At 38.7% G+C, this 7,544-nt stretch overlaps 1 pseudogene; it reads right to left on the reverse strand.

Moving 5' to 3' along the window:
- Positions 1-2,326: 2,326 nt before the first annotated feature.
- On the reverse strand, positions 2,327-3,450 carry LOC137224389 (cytochrome b-like; annotated as a pseudogene).
- Positions 3,451-7,544: the final 4,094 nt, after the last annotated feature.

Consider the following 7,544-nt stretch of genomic DNA (forward strand, 5'->3'; position numbering starts at 1 on the left):
TGCATCGGCATGCGGACTCTCAACCACTGCGCCACCAGGGAAGCCCGACCTAACGTTTTTATGTCTGATAATTATGCGTATTACGGTATTGTTCTTTACCAGGGTATCCTGAGGTTGGTGATATTTAGGGCTGGTGAGGTTCATCAGAGTTTATCAGTTATAGAATAGCTCCTCTATCGGAGTATGAATCACAGCCAAGTCCTTAAGCTAGTAGATGCTAGTAGTACTCTGATGCTAAGAATAGTGGCTTAACTAATCTTAGCTGTCCTGTAATCAGAAATGTTAAAGTCACTTTCATCGCTTATTTTTATTTTTGCTATGGCTTTTTGCAGCTTAGCGAGGACATCATTTAATTTGGGGGGTAATCTTTAACATGCTTTACACTGGATTTCTACTAGCTTGGGTTAATCTTATGACCGAGGTGGCTGACATGAAATTTACCAACCCTAATGAGTTCCTATAACTTACCCAGACTTCCATTTTGGGCTTAATTTTTATCAATGTCCATTCCCATGGGGGCGCAGTTTAGCGAGTTGTTTTGAATTGCATTTTAGTGCGCTTGATGCCTTTTAATCTCTTTTGATTTAGAGGCATTCTCACTGGGATGCAGATACTTGCACGTGTAATTTCATGTGAAATTAATGGAAAGGCTAGGATCAAAGCTATGTGTTTATGGAGTTAGTAAACTCACCCAGGCATTTACAGGGCCTTGCTCTAATTATTAAACTCCATCAACGAGTTGAGTAGGATTTGTACGTATCACATTTATGTACTTAATTGACGCATGGATATTCAGTGTACTAGTTTGGGTTGTGTTAAAATTAGTATTGAAATATTTATTTTTTTCTTGTGGAGATTATTAAAATGTAATTTTTATTTTAAATTTTATTCAAGGTAAATGGCAGATTGAGGGGGATTCTGTCTGTATAAGCCTTATATATCTAAGTAATTCAATGGTAGAGTTAGGAGGCTAGTTTGCAGTTATACTAACTTTGGGCTGGTGAAGTGAAGGCAGTAGGTTTATTGAATGAGTTAGTTGAATCTTATATAGTTCTATGCTTTGACTTGTTTTGGGGGTTTGGCAGGGTGATAATTGTATATAAATTATGAGAATTAGCAGGGCTAGGGGTTTGATTAAGCAAGCTATTTACCTGATATGAGTGTGCATGTGTACATAAGTGTGTAATTGCTCAATATCCTGTGACCACTGACTCAATAACATATGATGTTAAGAGTCTCATGCTCTACCGACTGAGCTAGCTGGGCACGTAGCGGGAAGCAGCCGCATAGCACAGGGAGATCAGCTCGGTGCTTTGTGACCACCTAGAGGGGTGGGATAGTGAGAGTGGGAGGGAGGGAGACAAGAGGGAGGAGGTATGGGGATATATGTATGCGTATAGCTGATTCACTTTGTTATAAAGCAGAAACTAACACACCATTGTAAAGCAATTATACTCCAATAAAGAAGTAAAAACAAAAACAACAAAAAACATATGATGGTAGATGATGTTGGAAAATAATATTCAGTTTCAGCTCAGCTACAAATTTCTTGACGGTGTGAAGGCCGCTATGGCCATAGCATGTCACAGAACCTCCCCACCCACACCAGTTCCAAATACCAAAAGCATGAAACCAGTTATGTGTGAGCCTGGGCTGATTAGTCATTAGTCCATCGAGGTATATTAATGAAGGCGAAAGAGTGGGTGATTTTAGGTGAGATGGTCCTGAAATAAGAACCAGATGCCAGATATAGTTCGTTTATAGGAATCCCCATGGTTCATGAGCCTAGAATGAGGAGAGAGGCATATCTGTGGGTGGGTTGAAGGTGTATCGTGGCTAGATGATTAAGCTCTGGTTACAGGTTATGATAAACATGTTGAGTGGAAATGATTTGATTTTATGTGGTATGTATGATAAACATAGGTCCTATATAATATCAGTCACTTCAATTACCCCTGTGAATATTTGTGGGGACTGGAGTCTAATGTGAATGGAAATGTTTAATGCATTATGTAGTATCAATAAGCTGATGTACATGCTTATACACATGCAGTAGATAATTCATGATTATACATATGTATTACGTATGAGAAAGCATATGTACTTACTTACTTATGTGGAAGAGCACATAGTGCACAAAGTACATAGGAATGTTAGTTTAATGTTAGTGTCCCATAAGCAAGTTGTTCAGGGAATCATTTAAGTAGAATTTCAGGTTTGGGTGCTGATGGTGGAGCTGGAGCTTCTTGCTTGAGTCTTAGGGAGTTATGCTACTCTCCTTTTCTGGTTTAGAAGAACCAAATAATAAATATACTACAAAAACTCTTCATTTTAGGAGGTTATTTTCAATAATGCTTATTAGTGGCATAAGGACTATAATTCTAAGAAAGTATAGAGTAGATCCCCTTTGTCCGATGATAACAGAATGGTGATCAGTGGTTTGTCTTCCAATCCATGTTAATGTTCATAGGTCCACTACAAGTACTCTGAATAAACATTGGCTAAGAGGTCATAATATTATACTTTGTTGCTTTGCTGTATGAAGTTTTGGGAAGATTGAGGAATGAGATGGCTAATGCTAGTACCTCTCCTACTTGTTGTGAATGGATCAAGAATTGCATAGGAAAATAAGAAGTATCATTCTCGTTTGATGTGAGGGGGAGTGTTGAGGATGTTAGGTGGAATATAATTGTCTGGGTCCCCTAGTAGGTCATGTGAGACTAGTAGTAGTATTAATAAGCTTTTAATTGGAACAAGGTAACCAAGATATCTTTAATTGTCTAGTATGGATGAAGTGGGATTTTGTCCATATAAGATGAGATCCCTCTTGGACTGTTAGAGCCTCTTTCATGAAGGAATAATAGGTGAAGAACTGTTAAAGCTGCAATAATGAATGGAAGGATAAAGTGGAAGGTGATGAATAGGGTAAGGGTGGCTTTATCAACTGAGAATCCTCCTAAGATTCAATTGACTAGGTTAATGCCAATGTAAGGAATTGTTGAAAGGACATTTGTAATGACCATTGCTCCTCAAAAGGATATTTAGCGTCATGGTAAGACATAACCTGTAAATGCTGTGGCTATTACCTTAAATAGTACGATAATTCTGATGTCTCATATTTCTAGGAAGGTGTAAGATCCATAATACAGGCCCCTCCTTACATGGGTAAATAAGCAAACAAAGAATAGGAAATGTCGGTTTGCATATAAATTTCAGATGATTCATTCGTAGTTTACGTTTCAGTAGATATGCTTAACTGAAGAGAAGGCAGTTATTGTATCTGATGTATAGTGTATTGCTAGGAATAACCGTGTTAAGATTTGTAAAATTAAATAAATATCAAGCAGGGAAGGAAAATTTCATCATGATGAGATTTGATGGGGCTGGTAGATCAATAAATGCATTGTTAACAATTTTGATTAATGGGTGGGATTTTTAAATGTTGGCCATTAGTGTTCTTATACTTGAAATATAATGATGATTTTTCAAGTCATTGGCCATGGTTACATTCCATGTAAGAATAATGATGACAGGGACTTCCCTGGTGGTCCAGTGGTTAAGAATCTGCCTGCCAATGCAGGGGACACAGGTCCGAGCCCGGGAAGATCCCACATGTCACAGAGCAACTAAGCCCGTGCGTCACAACTACTGAGCCTACACTCTAGAGCCCGTGCGCCACAACTACTGAAGCCCTTGTGCCTAGAGCCCATGCTCTGCAACAAGAGAAGCCACCGCAATGAGAAGCCCGCGCACCGCAACAAAGAGTAGCCCCCGCTCGCAGCAACTAGAGAAAGCCCACGCGCAGCAACGAAGACCCAACACAGCCAAAAATAAATTAATTTAAAAAGAAAAAAGAATAATGACATAGATTGTATTTATTTTAAGTACTATTTTGGTAGTTAGTTTTGTAGGTTTTTCTTCAAAACCTTCACAGGTTTATGGTGGGCTTGGGTTAATTGTGAGTAGTGTGGTGTTGTAATGAATTGTGGTAGATCGTTTTTGTGCTTAATGGTTTTTAAAATTTACTTAAGGGGAACGTTAATAGTTTTTGGTTATGCAACAGCTATGTCTACTAAGCAGGATCCTGAGGTTTGAGATTCTGATAAAACCCTCTTAGGTATATTTCTTTCATGTCATGATGGACATGCAAATTAAACTCACAATGTGAACATCCATTCACATACAATAAATGGTCATAATCAGGAAGAAACAAATTAAAATGCTGGCAACAATGTAGAGAAATTGGAACCCTGACACATTGCTTACGGAAATGTAAAGTGGTGCAGACAATATGTACAGTAGCGTGGCACTTCCTCAAAAAGATAAAAGCACAATTAGAGTTGGGTTCAAGAACTCTACTCCTAGAAATATGCCACAAAGAAGAGAAAGCAGGTGTACAAACAAAAACTTGTACACGAATATTCATAGCAGCCTTGTTGACATTGGCCCAATGGTAGAAACAATTCGAATATCCATCAGTGGATGAATGCATAAGCAAAACAGGGTAGATCTATAAACTCCCATATTATTCTGCCACATACAGAAATAGAGTAAGATGCTGCAGTGGATGTGGAAAACAGTATGGCGTTTTGTCAGACACTTAAGTTAACGTATGATCACATCAAAATCCAACCCACAGGCTCACGTCGGCTCTCACCAGCTGTTTCAAACCTAGGGAAACGTCTTTTTGCATTATGATCCTGTTTTCTTCTTTTGGAACCATGACTGATACATCTCATCAACTTCACAACCTTGATGGATTGAAAAGTGCACAGGATATGATCTGGTTTGCCTTTTCTGTATGGTAACAAGTATCAGTACTTCATTCATTTTTATTTCTTGTGATTAATTGTACACACCAATTACCATTTAAAACATTGTAAGTGCAAAATTCTATGGCGTTAACCACATTCACATTGTTGTACAAATAACCTCAGCATCCACGTTCAGAACTTCTCCGTTTTCACGGTGACTCTCTGTAGCCATTTGACACTAATTCCCTTTAGCCCCTGGCAACCGCATTTTAAATATTTCCTTTGAATCTGACTTCTCTGGATAACTCCTATAAGTGGAATCATATCGTTTTTGTCCTTTCGTGACAGGGCTATTTCACTTCTCCTAATGGCTTCAAGATTCATATATATTGTAGCACATGTCAGAATTTTCTGAATTTTTAAGGCTGAATGACATTCCTTTGTGTGTACACCACGTTCAGTTTATCCATTGATCCACCAATGGATGGAGACTTGGTTCACTTCCACCTTTCGTTACTATGGTTAATGCTGCTGGGAAGATGGCTGTACCCATATCTGTTCCAGTCTTTGTTTTCAATATCTTGGGTATATACCCTGATGTGGAATGAATGGATCGTACGTTAATTCTCTAATGAAGTTTTTGAGGAACTGCCATACTTGTTTCCACTGCACCATTTCTCTTGATCCCTTTTATGGCAGAATACTACGGCGATTTATGGACCAACTGCATTTTGTTTATCCATTTACCCATTGGTGGACATTTGCATTGTTTCTTCCTTTTGAATATTGTGAACAGCGCTGCTATCAATAGATGTGTACACCTGTGTTTAATACTTTCTGTTATTTATTCTAGGAGTGGAGTTGTTGTTCCATCTGGTAATTGTATATTCATATTGAAAACATAGGTTGTGCTCTTTTCCACGTCCACAATAATGATTAACGGTTCCAATGTCTCTGCATTTTTGCCAATATTAGTTACTGTTAATTTTCTTGATTATAACTATTTTAGTGTATGTGAAGTAGTTGTTGCATTGTGGATTTAATTTGCATTTCCATCCTATCTTTTCATCTGCTTGTTGACCATTTGCATGTCTTGTATAGAGGCGGGTCTGCTTAAGTCTTTTTTTCATATTTAAAACAGCTTGTTTGTTGATGAATTGTACAATAACAGTTCTTGATATATACTGGATAAAGACCCATCCGATATATAATGTGGAATTATTTTCTTCCATTCTGTGGGCTGTCTTTTCACTTTCTGGATTGGATCTTTTGATGCACAAAAGTTTGATGTACAAAGTTTTCCATTCTGAGGAAATCCAATCGGTTTCTTTGTTGTTGCTTGTGCTTTGCTGTCAGATCTAAGAAACCATTGCTAAATCCAAGTATATGAAGGTTTATTCTCATGTTTTCTTGGAGATTTTACAGTCTTCCCTGGTATTAGTGGGGGATTGGTTCCAGGACTCCCAGAGCTTACCAAAATCCATGGATGTACATGTCATTTTTATAAAATGGTACAGTATTCGCAAATAACCTGGGCACATCTTCCTGTATACTTTAAATCATCCCTAGATTATTTATAAGAACTAATACAGGGCTTCCCTGGTGGCGCAGTGGTTGGGAGTCTGCCTGCCGATGCAGGGGACAAGGGTTCGTGCCCTGGTCCGGGAGGATCCCACATGCCGCGGAGCGGCTTGGCCCGTGCGCCATGGCCGCCGGGCCTGCGCGTCCGGAGCCTTGCTCCGCAACAGGAGAGGCCACAACAGTGAGAGGCCCGCACACCGTAAAAAAAAAAAAAAAGAACTAATACAATAGAAATGCTATATAAATATTTAAAATACAATGTAAATTCTATGTAAATAGTTGTGGGCATTTGGAAATTCAAGTTTTTCCTTTTGAAAGTTTTTGGAATTTTTTCCCTAATATTTCTGATCTGGAGTTGGTTGAAAACATGGATGTAGAACACGTGAATACATGGGGCTGAGTGAAATTTTATTTTTTACATTTAAGCCTTTTATGTATTTTGAGATACTTTTCATATGTGGTATAAAGGGTCCAGTTTCCTTCCCCTGCCTATGGATAGCCAATTGCCTAGCACCATTTGTTAAAAACATCATTTCCCCCCAATTTCATGCTGTTTACTCTCGTCTAAAATCAGTTCATCCTATACAGATGGCTTTATTTCTGGGATCTCCATTCATCTCTATGTATAGCTCATGCCAGTATCACAGTGTTTTATTTCCTGTTGCTGTGTACTAGCATTTGAAATTGGGAAGTGTGAGCCTCCAACTTTGATTTTCTTTGTCAAAATTGTTTTAGCTGTTTGGGGCCTATTGAAATTCCATAGTTTGGGGCGTCCGATTCTCCCCTTCGCATGTATGTACCCCAATTTCCTTATGCATTCATCTTCTAAAGAAACCCTGATTCCTGGAAGGTTTAGACGTTATGAGTAGAGCTTCTGTGCATAATATTGTCCTTTTTTCATTTGGATATAGTTTTTCAAAGCAGTTCTGTGAATACTGGAGGCATAAAGATGGATCTCAAGGGGTGAGACTTGCTTGGCTTTGGAAAATACTGCCAAACTGTATCTCAAGCGGCCATATTTGTGCGCCATCAGCAACGAAGGAGAGTTGCCGTTTGGCCCCATCCTCCAGTGATCGGTGTTGTCCTTTTGGGAGGAGGTTAGCAGTTCTAATATGTGTGTAGTGCTGTCTTATTGTTTTCATGTGTAATTCCCTGATGGTATACGACGTGGATCATATTTTTGTCCCCTTTGTAATCTTCTTTGGCCAG

Source organism: Pseudorca crassidens, chromosome 5 (genome assembly GCF_039906515.1).
Source record: "Pseudorca crassidens isolate mPseCra1 chromosome 5, mPseCra1.hap1, whole genome shotgun sequence".
Classification (NCBI taxonomy): domain Eukaryota; kingdom Metazoa; phylum Chordata; class Mammalia; order Artiodactyla; family Delphinidae; genus Pseudorca; species Pseudorca crassidens.